Raw genomic sequence first — 15,444 nt, forward strand, 5'->3', positions numbered from 1 at the left:
GGTGATGGAAGGAAGGTCTGATGATGTAAAGAACAATATTGCATAGGAACCTGGAATGTTAGGCCCATGTATTAAGGCAAATTGGGAGAGGCAAGTGTGAATGTCAACATTTTAGGGATCAGTGAAATAAAATGGGCTGGAATGGGTGAATTTAATGCAGATGACCATTATATCTACTACTGTGGGCAAGAATTTCTAAGAAGAAATGGAGTAGCCATCATAGTCCACAAAAGAGCCCAAATGCAGTACTTGGATGCAATCTCAAAAACAACAGAATGATTGTTCGTTTCCAAGGCAAACCATCAATATCACAGTAATCCAAGTCTATGACCCAGTCAGTAATGCTGAGGAATCCGAAATTGAGTGGTTCTATGAAGATCTACAAGACCTTCTAGAAATAACACCTCAAAAAAATGTCCTTTTCATTATATGGAACTAGAACGTAAAAGTAAGAAGTCAAGAAATACCTGGAGTAACAGACAAATTTGGCCTTGGAGTACAGAATTAAGCAGGGCAAAGCAAATAGAGTTTTGCCAAGAGAACGAAGTAGTCATAGCAAACACCCTCTTCCAACAACACAAGACTCTACACATGGACATCTCCAGATGGCCAACACTGATATCAGATTAATTATATTCTTTGCAGCCAAAGATGGAGAAGATCTTTACAGTCAGCAAAATCAGGACTGAGAGCTGACTGTGGCTCAGATCATGAACTCCTTATTGCGAAATTCAGACGTAAATTGAAGAAAATAGGGAAAACCACTAGACCATTTGGGTATGACCTAAATCAAATCCCTGATGATTATACAGTAGAAGTGAGAATAAGATTAAAGGGACTACATCTGATAGAATGCCTAATGAGAAATGGATGGAGGTTCGTGACATTGTACAGGAAACAGGGATCTAGACCTTCCCCAAGAAAAAGAAATGCAAAAGAGCAAAGTGGCTGTCTGAGGAGACCTTACAAATAGCTGTGAAAAGAAGAGCTAAAAGCAAAGGAGAAAGAAAAGATATACCCATTTGAATGCAGAGTTCCAAAGAATTACAAGGAGAGAAAAGAAAGCCTTCCTCAGGGATCACTGCAAAGAAACAAAGAAAGAAATAGAATGGGAAAGACAAGAGATCTCTTCAAGAAAATTAGAGATACCAAGGGAATATTTCATGCAAAGATGAGCTCAATAAAGGACAGAAATCGCATGAACTTAACAGAAGCAGAAGACATTAAGAAGAGGTGGCAAGAATAAATGGAAGAACTGTACAAAGAAGATCTTCATGACACAGATAATCATGATAGTCTGATCACTCACCTAGAGCCAGACATCCTGGAATATGAAGTCAAGTGGGCCTTAGGAAGCATCACTATGAACAAAGCTAGTGGAGCTGATAGAATTACAGTTAAGCTATTCCAAATCATAAAAGATGATGCTGTGAAAGTGCTGCACTAAATATGCCAGCAAACTTGGAAAACTCACCAGTGGCCACATGACTGGAAAAGGTCAGTTCAGAGAATGCTCGAACTACCACACAAATGTACTCATCTCACATGCTAGTAAAGTACTGCTCAAAATTCTCCAAGCCATGCTTCAACAATATGTGAACCGTGAACTTCCAGATGCTCAAGCTCATTTTAGAAAAGGCAGAGGAACCAGAGATCAAATTGTCAACATCTGCTGGATCACTGAAAAATCAAAAGAGTTCCAGAAAAACATCTATTTCTGCTTTATTGACTATGCCAAAGCCTTTAACTGTGTGGATCACAATAAACTGCGGAAAATTCTGAAGGAGATGGGAATACCAGACCACCTGACCTGCCTCTTGAGAAATCTGTATGCAGATCAGGAAGCAACAGTTAGAACTGGACATGGGACAACAGACTGGCTCCAAATAAGAAAAGGAGTACATCAAGGCTGTATATTGTCACCCTGCTTATTTAACTTATATGCAGAGTACATTATGAGAAATGCTGGGCTGGAGTGGAGCACAAGCACAAGATTGCCGGGAGAAATATCAATAACCTCAGATATGTAGATGACACCACCTTTATAGCAGAAAGTGAAGAAGAACTAAAGAGCCTCTTGATGAAAGTGAAAGAGGAGAGTGAAAAAGCTGGCTTAAAGCTCAATATTCAGAAAATTGAGATCATGGCATCCGGTTCCATCACTGCATGGCAAATAGATGGGGAAACAGTGGAAATAGTGGCTGACTTTATTTTTTGGGGCTCCAAAGTCACTGCAGATGCTGACTGCAGCCATGAAATTAAAAGACCCTTACTCCTTGGAAGGAAAGTTATGACCAACCTAGATAGCATATTAAAAAGCAGAGACATTACTTTGTCAACAAAGGTCCGTCTGGTCAAGGCTATGGCTTTTACAGTGTCATGTATGGATGTGAGAGTTGGACTGTGAAGAAAGCTGAGTGCCGAAGAATTGATGCTTTTGAACTGTGGTGTTGGAGAAGACTCTTGAGAGTCCCTTGGACTGCAAGAAGATCCAACCAGTCCATCGTAAAGGAGATTAGTCCTGGGTGTTCTTTGGAAGGGCTAATGTTGAAGCTGAGACGCCAATACTTTGGCCACTTGATGCAAAGAGCTGACTCATTTGAGAAGACCCTGATGCTGGGAAAGATTGAGGGCAGGAGGAGAAGGGGACGACAAAGGATAAGATGGTTGGATGGCTTCACTGACTCAATGGACTTGAGTTTGGGTAAACCCCAGGAGTTGGTGATGGACAGGGAGACCTGGCATGATGCGATTCACGGGGTTGCAAAGAGTCGGACACAACTGTACGACTGAACTGAACTGACTGATGCATATGACACCACCCTTATGACAGAAAATGAAGAATTAAAGAGCCTCTTGATGAAAATGAAAGAAGACAGTGAAAAAGTTACCTTAAAGCCCAACATTCAGAAAACTAAGATCATGATATTCAGTCCCATCACTTCATGGCAAATAGATGGGGAAAACAGTGGAAATAGTGATAGCCTTTATTTTATTTTATTGGGCTCCAAAATCACTGCAGATGGTAATTGCAGCCATGATATTAAAAGAAACTTATTCCTTGGAAAGAAAGTTATGACCAACTTAGGCAGCATGTTAAAAAACAGCGACATTACATTTCCAACACATGCCCATCTATTCAAGGCTATGGTTTTTCCAGTAGTCATGTATGGATATGAGAGTTGGACCATAAAGAAAGCTGAGCACAGAAGAATCGATGATTTTGAACTGTGGTGTTGGAGAAGGCTTTTGAGAGTCTTGTGGACTGCAAGGAGATCCAACCAGTCCATTCTAAAGGAAATCAGTCTTGAATATTCATTGGACAGACTGGTGTTGAAGCTGAAAATCCAATAGTTTGACTACCTAATGTGAAGAGCAGACTCATTTGAAAAGACCCTGATGCTGGTAAAGAGTGGAGGTGTGCGGAGAAGGTGATGACAGAAGATGAGATGGTTGTATGGCATCACCAACTCAATGGACTGGAGTTTGAGTAAACTCTGGGATCTGGTGATGGATAGGCAAATCTGGCGTTCTGCAGTCCATGAGGTCACAAAGAGTAAGACACGACTCTGAGCTACTGAACTGAACTGAACTGATGTTACCTTATGTGTTAACACATGAAAGACCTTAATACATAAAAGAGCTTTGTATGTACAATAAAGTTAAGGATATTGAGATGAAAAAGTTGCTGTGAATTATCCAGGTAGGCCCAATGTACTCATAAAGATCTTAATGAGCAAAAGCCCAAAGTTTCAAGTCAGGAAAAAACAAAAAAAGAGAGAGTGGGGGGATTAGAAGGTTCTACCCAGCTGATTTTGAAGGTGAAGGGTGGTTCCATGAGCCAAAGAATGCAGATGCCCTCTAAAAGTTAGAAAAGGCAAGAAAACAGATTATCCACTAAAGCCTCCAAAATGGATACAGCCCTGTCAACACCTTGATTTTTGGAATCCTGACATCCAAAACTCTACGAAAATAAGTTTGCGTTTTTTTTATGTCACTAATTTTGTACTGATTTTTACAGTAGCAATAAGGAAACTAATACAATGAAACCCCAAATCATTAAGCTAACAGAGGAGCCTGGCAGGCTACAGTCCTTGGGGTCACAAGAGTCGGACACAACTTAAGGACTAAACCACCACCAACAACTCATTATGTAGTGCTTGTTATCTTATTCACAAAACAAATAAATACCTATATACAAAATCTGTACCTTTATACATTCATAAATACTTTCATAAATTTAAAACTGGATATGCTTAATGACATTCAATTATATACAGGAAATAGTGTTTAGGAGATGAGTCTGGGTGGTTCCCAAAAGCTCAAAAAACTTTGAAAATCTACATGAGCAGATATCACAGATATCTACACTAGATCTCCTCTTATTTTTCTTCTTTCCTATAAGCTCGACCTGTGGCCACGTCTCCAAATTAATAAAATAGATGATGCGGTGCAGTTAGTAGTTTCTTCTACAATGCAGATGGGAGATAATTCAGAAGAATATATTAAGACTGAACTCAGATATCTAGTTAGAACAAGAGACAGAAATATCAGCCAATGACAACAATTTTAAAGTGAGATTGCACAGACATTAGAAAGGAGCATCTAGGAACTTTGAAGAGAGTTTCCAGGAAGACTTGCAGAAATTCATGCTGATGCTGGATTTTGGAGAAAGATTGAGATGATTAAGTTTAATTTATAAAAAACAGTACAGAAAAAGATAATCTATTTCTGAAATAATACCATATATTTAGATGAAGAAGTGTTAAATCATCCAACATCCAGAGAAGATGATTATTTCTGTAATACAACTAGAGATATGTCAGCATGTACAGTAAAGGTGGGCTTAGAAAGGACAGCTAAACAGAGATATGTGTGTGGAGGAATTACATGTTTAAGACAAGGAGTGTGAAATTAACATTGAAATCAAGTGGGAGGTCACATGATTAATTTAAAAATAGGGCTGACATGAGTAATGCAGAATTTTGTAGCAAGTATTCTTACAGCAATATCAGATGTATATGAAGGGGACTAGCTGGAAAGTGGAGAGTAAATTAGAAAACTGTTACAAAAATGAAGGGCAGAATGCAGACGCAAGGATGAAGTCAAGTGTAGAATAAACTTGACCTGAATGAACTCAGTAGCAAATTGACTAGGAGATCATGGGAGTGGGTAACAGAAATTGATGCTTTGGTTTCTGCTTGTGGATGAATTGATGTTGGTACCAGTCTGTAAGATGGACTTCCCAGGTGATGCTAGTGGTAAAGAACCAACCTGCCAATGCATGAGACATAAGAGACACAGGTTTGATCCTGGGTGGGTAACATCTCTTAACAAACCACTGCAGCACGCTTGCCTGGAGAATCCTCATGGACAAAAGAGCCTGGTGGGCTATGGTCCGTGAGGTAGCATAGAGTCAGACATGATTGATGCAACTTGGCAGGCACGCACGTGACAGTCTGTAAGATAGGAAACACTGAAGGAATAGATTCTGGAGAAAAGAGTAATTTGTCTTATTAGTCTTAACTTTGTCAAGTTCCAGTGGAAGAAGTTTGAGTTTACCTACTGCTGTATAGTCATTATAAAAATGTGATGTGTTGAAAGATAATGGAAATGTGGAAATCTGGCAAAAGGAAGATGCTGACATCAGTTTGACTATTCAGTGAATCTACATCAAGAAATGAAGTTATCCACTCCACCCCGCCTCCCTCAGACTGTAGCTGTCTATCGCTGTCTGGGGTTGATGTCTCTGTGAGGGTTGAGGGAACTTCAGGCTCTTTGCCCTTACTAGGATTAGGAGAAAAGAGGAAGGGTGGCATTGGCTACACTTGTTTCTCTACTAAGGTGCCTCTGCCTATCATATGGATCCTGACATTAAAAGGAGTATTAGTTGGCAACCTGTGATTAATTTAAAGGGGAAATGACAGTTAGGCCATAGGTTTGATGGCAATAGTAACTGCCATCAAAATATCGGATTGTTAAAAATGAGATAATAAACACAAATCTAAATACATTAATTAAAAAAAAGAAAAAATAAATACATTAATAAGTTGTATTAATGTAAATAGGGTAAGCATAGCCACCAAATGTCACCTAACTTCAGATTTGGTTGTTTAAAGAAGATCTAGCAATACCTGTGATACAAATCTAAAACATGATAACCTTGGAAGCCTGAAAGTAGGGTGATGAAAAATTATGTCAAGCAAAGCACAAATCTCATGTAGAAACACTAAATAGAGGACAATAATGTTTTATTATGGTCTATTTGTAGATACTAAAAAATCTAGCAATTAGGATGAATTTCATAATTATTTAAGTAATTAAATGTACTTTTACTTTTCAATTATTTGGAATTTAATAACAAAATTATTTCCAATTAGTTATTAATGATATTAATACAAAGTTAATGAACTAAAAGCAGTTGTGGTAAAGAATTACAGCAATTATATCTTTGTATGAATATTGCAAACTAACCTCTAAAATACACAAAGCAAATATACACATATATGTGTCTGCATGTTCAGTCACTTCAGTTGTGCCTGGCTCTTTGCATCCTGGAATTCTCCTTGCAAGAATACTGGAGTGGAATTCCTTGCCCTCCTCCAGGGGATCTTCCTCACCCAGGGATCAAACCCACGTCTCCTGGGTTTACTGCGTTGGCAGGCATATTCTTTACCTCTGAGTCACTGGGGAAGTCCATATAAACATATATATGTATATACAAAAGAATTTATAAATGTTATGTAGTTGGGAAATCACCACCACATTGGAACATTTGTGAACAAGTATTTCAGAGACAGACATATCAAGCAAACACATTTTAGTAAGTGTATATAGCAACTGAATGACTCAATTAACAACTTAAAACTAGTGTTTCCTTTTGGGGTTACATGTAACATTCATAAAATATTTACTGAAAAGTTGATCGTGAAGAAATTATTTAAAAGATCCATATGAATAAGCATCACAGAGAGAACAGTCCTTGATTACAGTGCAATGTAATTTAAAATTAATACTTTAAAAAATGTTATAAAATCAAATGTTATTTACAAATGTTAAAACATCAAAAATAATGAATTGATTGAAGAAAGCACTATAAGCATTAATGTCTGATTGATAAAATACATACATGCAAAAATTCACAATAATGTTTAATAAATTATACTAACAATTTCAAAAGCATTGCTTAGCTCAAGAATGGAAAAAAAAAAAAAAAAAGAGAAGATTCCCCTAGTGATCCAGTGTTTAAAACTGCACCTTCCAATACAGGGGATGCAGGTTCAGTCCCTGGCTGGGGAGCTATTATTAAGATCTCATATGCCTCATGGCCAAAAATCTAAAACATAACACAGAAGCAATCTTGTAACAAATTCAATAAAGACTTTAAAAATGGTCCACAACAAAAAGATATTTTAAAAACTGAAAAACAGAATTAATGAACAGTCTTCTTTTATTTTAAACTTAAAGAATGACCATTAGGTCAGTGGAAAAACTGGTAAATTTAAGTCACAGAAACTAGGTGTTATTGCTCCTGATATTGGCCCTAATATCTAGGCATTTAGTACTTAGCATTCGTGCAGGATTGGAGAAGTGGAGTAGGGACATCTTAACCCAATTATTACAACATAAGTAGAGCAGAGACCACTAACTGAATGAGAAAATAAAGCAACCATGCTAGCAAGGTGTCTGGGCCTCTGTTAGGAGAAAATATATTCTAGGAAAAGTTGAAGCTGCATGACTTTTGTAAGAATTCACTTGTTTTCCTCTCACCTGAAGAATTGCTATAAGGCTTCATTCCATATTTTTGAAAACTCTAGAATCACCAGCAGAAGTGTATCTTAAATGTTCTGTACATACACTGATGAGATGAAAGAAAGAAAGTGTTAGTCCCTCAGTCATATCCAACTCTGTGTGACCCCATGGACTGTAGCCTGCCAAGCTCTTCTGTCCATGGAATTCTCCAGGCAAGGATATTGGAGTGGGTTGTCATTTCCTTCTCCAGGGGATCTTCCCAACCCAGGGATCGAACCTGGGTCTACTGCACTGCAGGCAGATTTTTTTTTTTTTTTTTACCATCTGACGCACCTGGATTCTTGACTGGATGAACGATCTAAACAAACAAACAAAAAAATTGTAAAAAGATGAAAGGATATAAGGCAGGAGAAAATATTTGGAAATTGCATATCTAATAAGGTATACATGGCATAAAAATTAGTAGCAAATCTCAATTAGAAGAAAAAAAATAAATATGTGCACAATATTTGAACTGAAACCCCAGCAAAGATGATAAAAAGATTGGAAAAGGAAAAGACACTAAAATGCATTACTCACTATAAGTTTCATGAGTAAACTGTAGCTTCATATGAATGTGGGTTATTTGATACAGAATGATTGGAAAACATAATTAAGATTATTTTATTTTATGAGCTTTAATACATGTAGGCTATCTTTCCAAGAATATAGAAACTGTTTATTTATTTATTGTAGTATAGCTGATATATATCACGCAAATTATAAGTATACAGTATGAGTGAGTGAGTAAAAGTCATGTTCAACTCTTTGAGAGCCCATGGACTGTAGTAGCCCACCAGGGTCCCTTCTGTCCATGGGATTCTCCAGGCAAGAAAACTGGAGTGTATTGCCATTCCCTTCTCCAGAGTATACAGTATAGTGGTTCACAATTTTAATGGTTATATTTTATTTATAGTTATTATAAGATAATGTGCTTTTACTCTGTGTTGTACAATATATCCTTGTAGCTTATTTTAAACATGGTAGGTTATACATCTTAATTCCCTACCCTTTTATTGTACTCCCCTCCTTCCCTCTCTCTACTGGTAACCACTAGTTTCTTCTCTATATCTGAGTCTGCTTGTTTTCTGTTATATTTACTAGTTTGTTCTATTATTTAGTTTCCACATATAAGTGATGTCATACTGTATTTGCCTTTCTCTGTCTGGCTTACTTCACTTAGCATAATGCCCTTCAGATCCAGCCATGATTATGCTGCAACTGCCAAAACATAATTTTTTATGGCTGAGTAGTATTCCCCTGAATATATATCACATCTTCTTCATCCATTTCTCTGTTGATGGGCACTTAGATTGATTCCACATCTTCACAACTGTAAATAATATTGCTATGTACATTGAGGTGCATGTATCTTTTTGAACTAGTTTTTTTTTTTTTTTTTTTTCTGATCTATTTCCAAGAGTGAAATTTCTGGGTCATATGGTAGGTCTTAGAGAAGGAAATGGTAACCCACTCCAGTATTCTTACCTGCAAAATCCCATGGACAGAGGAATCTGGTGGGCTACAGTCCATGGGGGTCACAAATAGTCAGTCACGACTGAGTGACTAAAACAACTAGTACTATGGTAGGTCTATTTTTAGTTTTTTGAAAATCCTTCATCCTGTGGTTTCACAAATTGGCTGTGCCAATTTATATTCCACCAACAATGTACAAAGTTTATCTTTTCTCTACATCCTCACCAATATTTATATTTGTTCCTTTTCCTAACATCCACATAACAGGTACAAAGTGATATCTAATTGTGGTTTTGATTTACATTTCCCTGATGATTAGCAAGGTTGAGCATGTTTCACATGCTTATTGGTTGTCTGCATTTCCTCCTTGGAAAAGTGTCCATATAGTTCTCACACCTATTTTTCGTCAGGTCATTTTTTTTTTATGATGTATGAATTGCTTATATATTTTTGATATTAGCTTCTTATCAGTGATATAAGTTGCAAATATTTTTTCCTATTCAATAGGTTGTCTTTTCTTGATGGTTTCTTTTGTGGTGCAAAATTTTTAAGTTTAATAGGGTCCTATTTGTTTATTTTTGCTTTATTTTCTTTGCTCTATGAATATAGTACAGTTATGGGTTGGAAGTTTTAATATTGAAAGTTTGGATATTTAAATATTGTAAAAATAGCAATTCTCCATGAGCATTATCCTATAAGTGGGGAAATTTTTAATGGCTTTATTTATCATTGATGTGTTTGTAGTGTCTAATTTGCTTTATTTTTTGGCATAATCTCAAGGAAAACCACTAGTTAGATATGCCAGCATGCAGTGATTTCTTTTTAATATGTTGTTATGAAGGTCTAAAATTAGGTATAAAGAAATGATGTTTGCTGATAAATGTATTGGAAGCACATTTTGTTACATGAAATTACCTATTGTTTCAATTAAATCCCTAAAAATGTGCTAACATGCATTTTGGTAGGATTTTTAGGATGATTTTTAAAATGTTTGGGTAATAGCAAATTAACTGAAAACAAATTTGCGACTATATACTTAGGGCCATAGCCAAAACACTCTGAACGAAGTAAAACTAAGTTGGGCATTGATTCTACCATATAACGACAATTAACATTAAGTATTGATACTTAATATAAGTAGTTTAGAAATTAGTGATTTTTCATACTGAATAAATTCAACATGGAAATAATGTATTTTTCCACGTTAATTATCACAAGACTCCAAAGTAATAATTTCTTTTTTAACAAGATTCTAACTTTCTTTCATTCTCTCTAATTTTTAGTTTGTGCTGTTAATAGCTTTCTAGATGTTCTCTGACAAATAGCTGTTGGCATATTTTGAGAAGACAGATAAAATGTTTAATAGTTCACCATTCCATATATGTATAGCTATATAATTCTTGGATTATGACATCATGAAACAGGAGATCATCAAAGTAACTTCCAAATGTGAAACTGACAGGAAGAAACTCCAAGAAAAGGTAGATTGTCGGCTACAGTGCTATAGCCTATGAAATATGTATTAACTGAAGAGTCTTGTATTCGAGATGAAATTTATAAAGAATCTTTTCATTCTCTGCCATAAGAAAACCTCATATATCACTCATCGAAAAGGAGGAGGAAGAGTTCACCAGAATCATGTAATAAAATGTCAGGACTGGATGGTGATTAAAAGCACCATCTAAATTCTATTTGGGCGAGGTACTTGAAAATCCAAATCAAATAGGCCATGCATCAAGAGAGCAGACTAAATGTCACAATGTTCCACCGTGACAGATAGATAAGTGCCAGAGAGTATATATCAGCATGAAACAAGAATTTCTAAGCAGACACTTTAAAACATGCTTCATAAGCATTATTCTATATATGTAGGAACATTTTTAATAATAAAATTTATCATTAATGTATTTAGAAGATCTTTTAAAGTTTTTTTTTTTTTTTAATTTTTGGCATGGTCTCAAAAAAAGCCACCTGTGAGATATTCCAGCACTCAATGTTTTCTCTTGAATATTATGCTAAAAAAGCCTAGGTTTATATGTGAAAAAATGGTGTTTTTTAATATAAATTTGATGCTTTCCATACGGAAATATTTTTCTTTTTTTAAGCTATGCTTTTTATTGGAGCATGGTTGATTTACAGTTTTGTGTTAGTTGCATGGGTACAGCAAAATGAATCAGTTATACCCATACATATTATATTCCCCCCTCTTTCTTAGATTATTTTCCCTTACAGGTCATTACAGAATACTGAGTAGATTTCCCTGTGCTATCCACTGTGTATGCTGTGCGTAGCTACTCAGTCATGTCCGACTCTTTGTGACCCCCGTGGACTGTAGACCACAAGGCTCCTTTGATCATGAGATTCTCCAGGCAAGAATACTGGAGTGGAGAGTCTCTTCTCCAGAGGATCTCCCTAACCTAGGGATAGAACCTGGGTCTCCTGCACTGCTGGTGTATTCTGTACCATCTGAGCCATCAGGGAAGCCCTTACCTTCATGCAATAACTAACAAAATTATGCTCAAAATCCTTCAAAATAGACTTCGGAGTGCTCACACTGGAGCTCCCAGGTGTTCACACTGGAGTTAGAAAAGCCAGAGGTACCTGAGATCAAATTGCCAACATCCACTGGATCATAGAAAAAGCAAGGGGAAAAAAAAAAAAAAAAGACCCACCTACTTCTGTTTCATTGACTGTGCTAAATCCTTTGACTGTATGGATCACAACAAACTGTGGAAAGTTCTCAAAGAGATGGGAATACCAGATAACCTTACCTTTCTCCTAAGAAGCCTGTATGCAGGATAAGAAACAATAGCTAGAACCATATAGTGAAACAGATCACCAGCCCAGGTTGGATGCATGAGACAAGTGCTCGGGCCTGGTGCACTGGGAAGACCCAGAGGGGTCGGGTAGAGAGGGAGGTGGGAGGGGGGATTGGGATGGGGAACACATGTAAATCCATGGCTGATTCATGTCAATGTATGACAAAACCCACTACAATATTGTAAAGTAATTAGCCTCCAACTAATAAAAATAAATGAAAAAAAAAAAAAAAAAGAAACAATAGCTAGAACCAGACATGAAATAACTGACTGACTTAAAATTGGGAAAGGAGTACCTCAAGGCTATATATTGTCACCTTGCTTATTTAACTTATATGTAGAGTACATCATGTGAAATGCTGGGCTGGATGACTCACAAGCTAAAACCAAGATTGCCAGGAGAAACATCAACCTCAGATATGTACATAATATCACCTGAATGGCAGAAAGTGAAGAAGAATTAAGGAGCCTCTTGAGGAAGGTGAAAGAAGAGAGTGAAAAAGCTGGCTTAAAACTGAATATTCAAAAAAAAAAAAAAAAAAAGACATCCAGTCCCATCACTTCATGTCACATTGATGGGGAAAAAGTGGAAACAATGACAAATTTGATTTTCTTGGTCTACAAAAGTCACTGCAAATAGTGACTGCAGCCACAAAATTAAAAGACACATGGTCCTTGGAAGAAAATCTATGAAAAAACTAGACAGCATATTAAAAAGCAGAGACATCACTTTGCCAACAAAGGTCTGTCTAGTCAAAGCTGTGGTTTTCCAGTATTTATGTACGAACGTGAGATTTGAACCATAAAAAATGCTGAATGCTGAAGAATTGATGGTTTCAAACTATGGTACTGGAGAAAACTCTTGAGAGTCCTTGGACAGCAAGGAGGTCAAACCAGTCAGTCCTAAAGGAAATCAACCCTGAATATTTATTAAAAGGGCCAATGCTGGAGCTGAAACTCCAATACTTTGGCCACCTCATGCGAAGAGTTGACTCATTGGAAAAGACCCTGATGCTGGGAGGGACTGGGGGCAGGAGGAGAAGGGGACGACAGAGGATGAGATGGCTGGCTGGCATCACTGACTCGATGGACATGAGTTTGGGTAAACTCTGGGAGTTGGTGATGGACAGGGAGGCCTGGCGTGCTGTGGTTCCTGGGGTCGCAAAGAGTCGGACACGACTGAGCGAGTGAACTGACTGAGCTGAACCGACAGTAGTAGTGTAGTGTTAGTTGCTTGAGTCGTGTCCGACTCTTTGAAATACCACGGACTGTAGATTTCCAGGCTCCTCTGTCCATGGGATTCTCCAGGCAAGAATACTGGAGTGGATTGCCATTCCCTTCTTCAGAGGATTTTCCCAACGCAGCAATCAAACCCGGGTCTCCTGCATTGCAGGCAGATTCTTTATTGTTTGAGCCACAGGGAAGACCTAAGTGTGTACATATCAATCTCCATATCAAATTTTCTCTTCCCCCTACTCCACTAGTCACTGTAAATTTGTTTTCTACATCTATACCTCTAAGTCTGTTGCAAAGATAAGTTCATGTGTTACCCCCCCCTTTTTTTTTTTTTTTAGATTCCACATATAAGCAATATCAGGTATTTAACTTTCTGTGTCTGACTTACGTCACTCAGTATGGTAATATCTAGGTCCATCTACATTGCTGCAAATGACGTAATTTCATTCTTTGTTTGTGGCAGAGTAATATTCCATTTCATATATGCACCACATCTTCTTATGTTTTACCATGATCTCCTATTGTTTAGTTTAATATTAATCACCAAAAATCTAGTTGTTCAATGAAATTTCATTTAAAAACTAGCTTAGCAGCCATTCAGATAAGAACTTAAAATTTTGAAGATATTAGGGGATAAGCAGCTAGAGTGCCTGGCTAGAACCAGTCACTTTTGAGAACAAAACATGGAATTTGTAATGAAAGAAATAAATGTGGCCATTTTTCTCCAGCTGCCCTGTCAATTCAGAGTAGCTTAAATTCTCCACAGTATTCCACTTAAAAGTAAAATGACTGAATTATTTTTTATTCATCATCATATGTCTGAATTCATATGTTTCCTCTTTTCATTTCTCCTATATTGCTGCCTCTAATTTCTGCTCCACTGCTGCCTAGCACACCAGCTCAATGCTGTTTATGCATGATTAATTTGATAGAAAAAAAAAAATGTGACACTATGATCTACTGTATTGTATTTTGTGAATGAGGCTAATAGTGATTTCCTTTTATATTGGAGTCATATGAGTACAATGGGCTAATCTGCAGTCAAAAGCTCTACCACTAACCTATACCCCCAAGTGAACTAATCCTAACACTGAAATTTTTATTTTGCATATATATATGTATACATATATATATATATATATATATACATATATATATATAGTGGTGGTTTAGTCACTAAGTCATATCTGACTTTTGTGACCCCGTGGACTGTAGCCCTCCAGGCTCCTCTGTCCATGGGATTCTCCAGGCAGGAATACTGGAGTGGGTTGCCATTTCCTTCTCTAGAGGTTCTTCCCAACCCAGGGATCGAACCTGGGTCTCCTACATTGCAGGCAGATTCTTTACCAACTGAGCTATGAGGGAAGTCAATCTTATATATATATATTTATAACTAAAAATTAGGGGAAAAAATATAAAAATAATTCCAGGACCACAGACAGTTTGCCTATTGCCATATCCCAGTTAATAACACTAAGGCCAAGTTAACTGATTAGTTTTGCTTGTCTTTATATCATATTAATTGAATCAAAGGGTGTATAATCTGTACACTAAAATTTAATTTCACAAACTTCTGTGAAATTCATCCATGGTTTCTATGTAACTCTTTGTTTTCATTTGCTATGTGATAATCTATTCTTGAAACATACCATATTAAAAGAATGTCTTTCTAAATTCCATATATATGTGTTAGTATGCTGTAATGTTCTTTATCTTTCTGGCTTACTTCACTCTGTATAAGGGGCTCCAGTTTCATCCATCTCATTAGGACTGATTCAAATGAATTCTTTTTAACGGCTGAGTAATATTTAGAAAGATGGTAACGATAACCCTATATGCAAAATGGAAAAAGAGACACAGAAATACAGAACAGACTTTTGAACTCTGTGGGAGAATGTGAGGGTGGGATATTTCAAAAGAACAGCATGTATACTATTTATGGTGAAACAGATCACCAGCCCAGGTGGGATGCATGAGACAAGTGCTCGGGCCTGGTGCACTGGGAAGACCCAGAGGAATCGGGTGGAGAGGGAGGTGGGAGGGGGGATCGGGATGGGGAATACGTGTAAATCCATGGCTGATTCATATCAATGTATGACAAAAAAAATAAATAAATAAATAA

General features: G+C 37.0%; 1 long non-coding RNA gene across 1 annotated transcript; it reads left to right on the top strand.

Annotated features, from left to right (window-relative positions):
- Positions 1-3,014: 3,014 nt before the first annotated feature.
- LOC122683895 lies at positions 3,015-12,996 on the top strand. Its single transcript, XR_006337863.1, has 3 exons — positions 3,015-3,167; positions 5,299-5,304; positions 12,880-12,996. It is a non-coding gene; the product is annotated as an uncharacterized LOC122683895 (long non-coding RNA).
- The last annotated feature ends 2,448 nt before the right edge of the window (positions 12,997-15,444 follow it).

Source organism: Cervus elaphus, chromosome 25 (genome assembly GCF_910594005.1).
Source record: "Cervus elaphus chromosome 25, mCerEla1.1, whole genome shotgun sequence".
Classification (NCBI taxonomy): domain Eukaryota; kingdom Metazoa; phylum Chordata; class Mammalia; order Artiodactyla; family Cervidae; genus Cervus; species Cervus elaphus.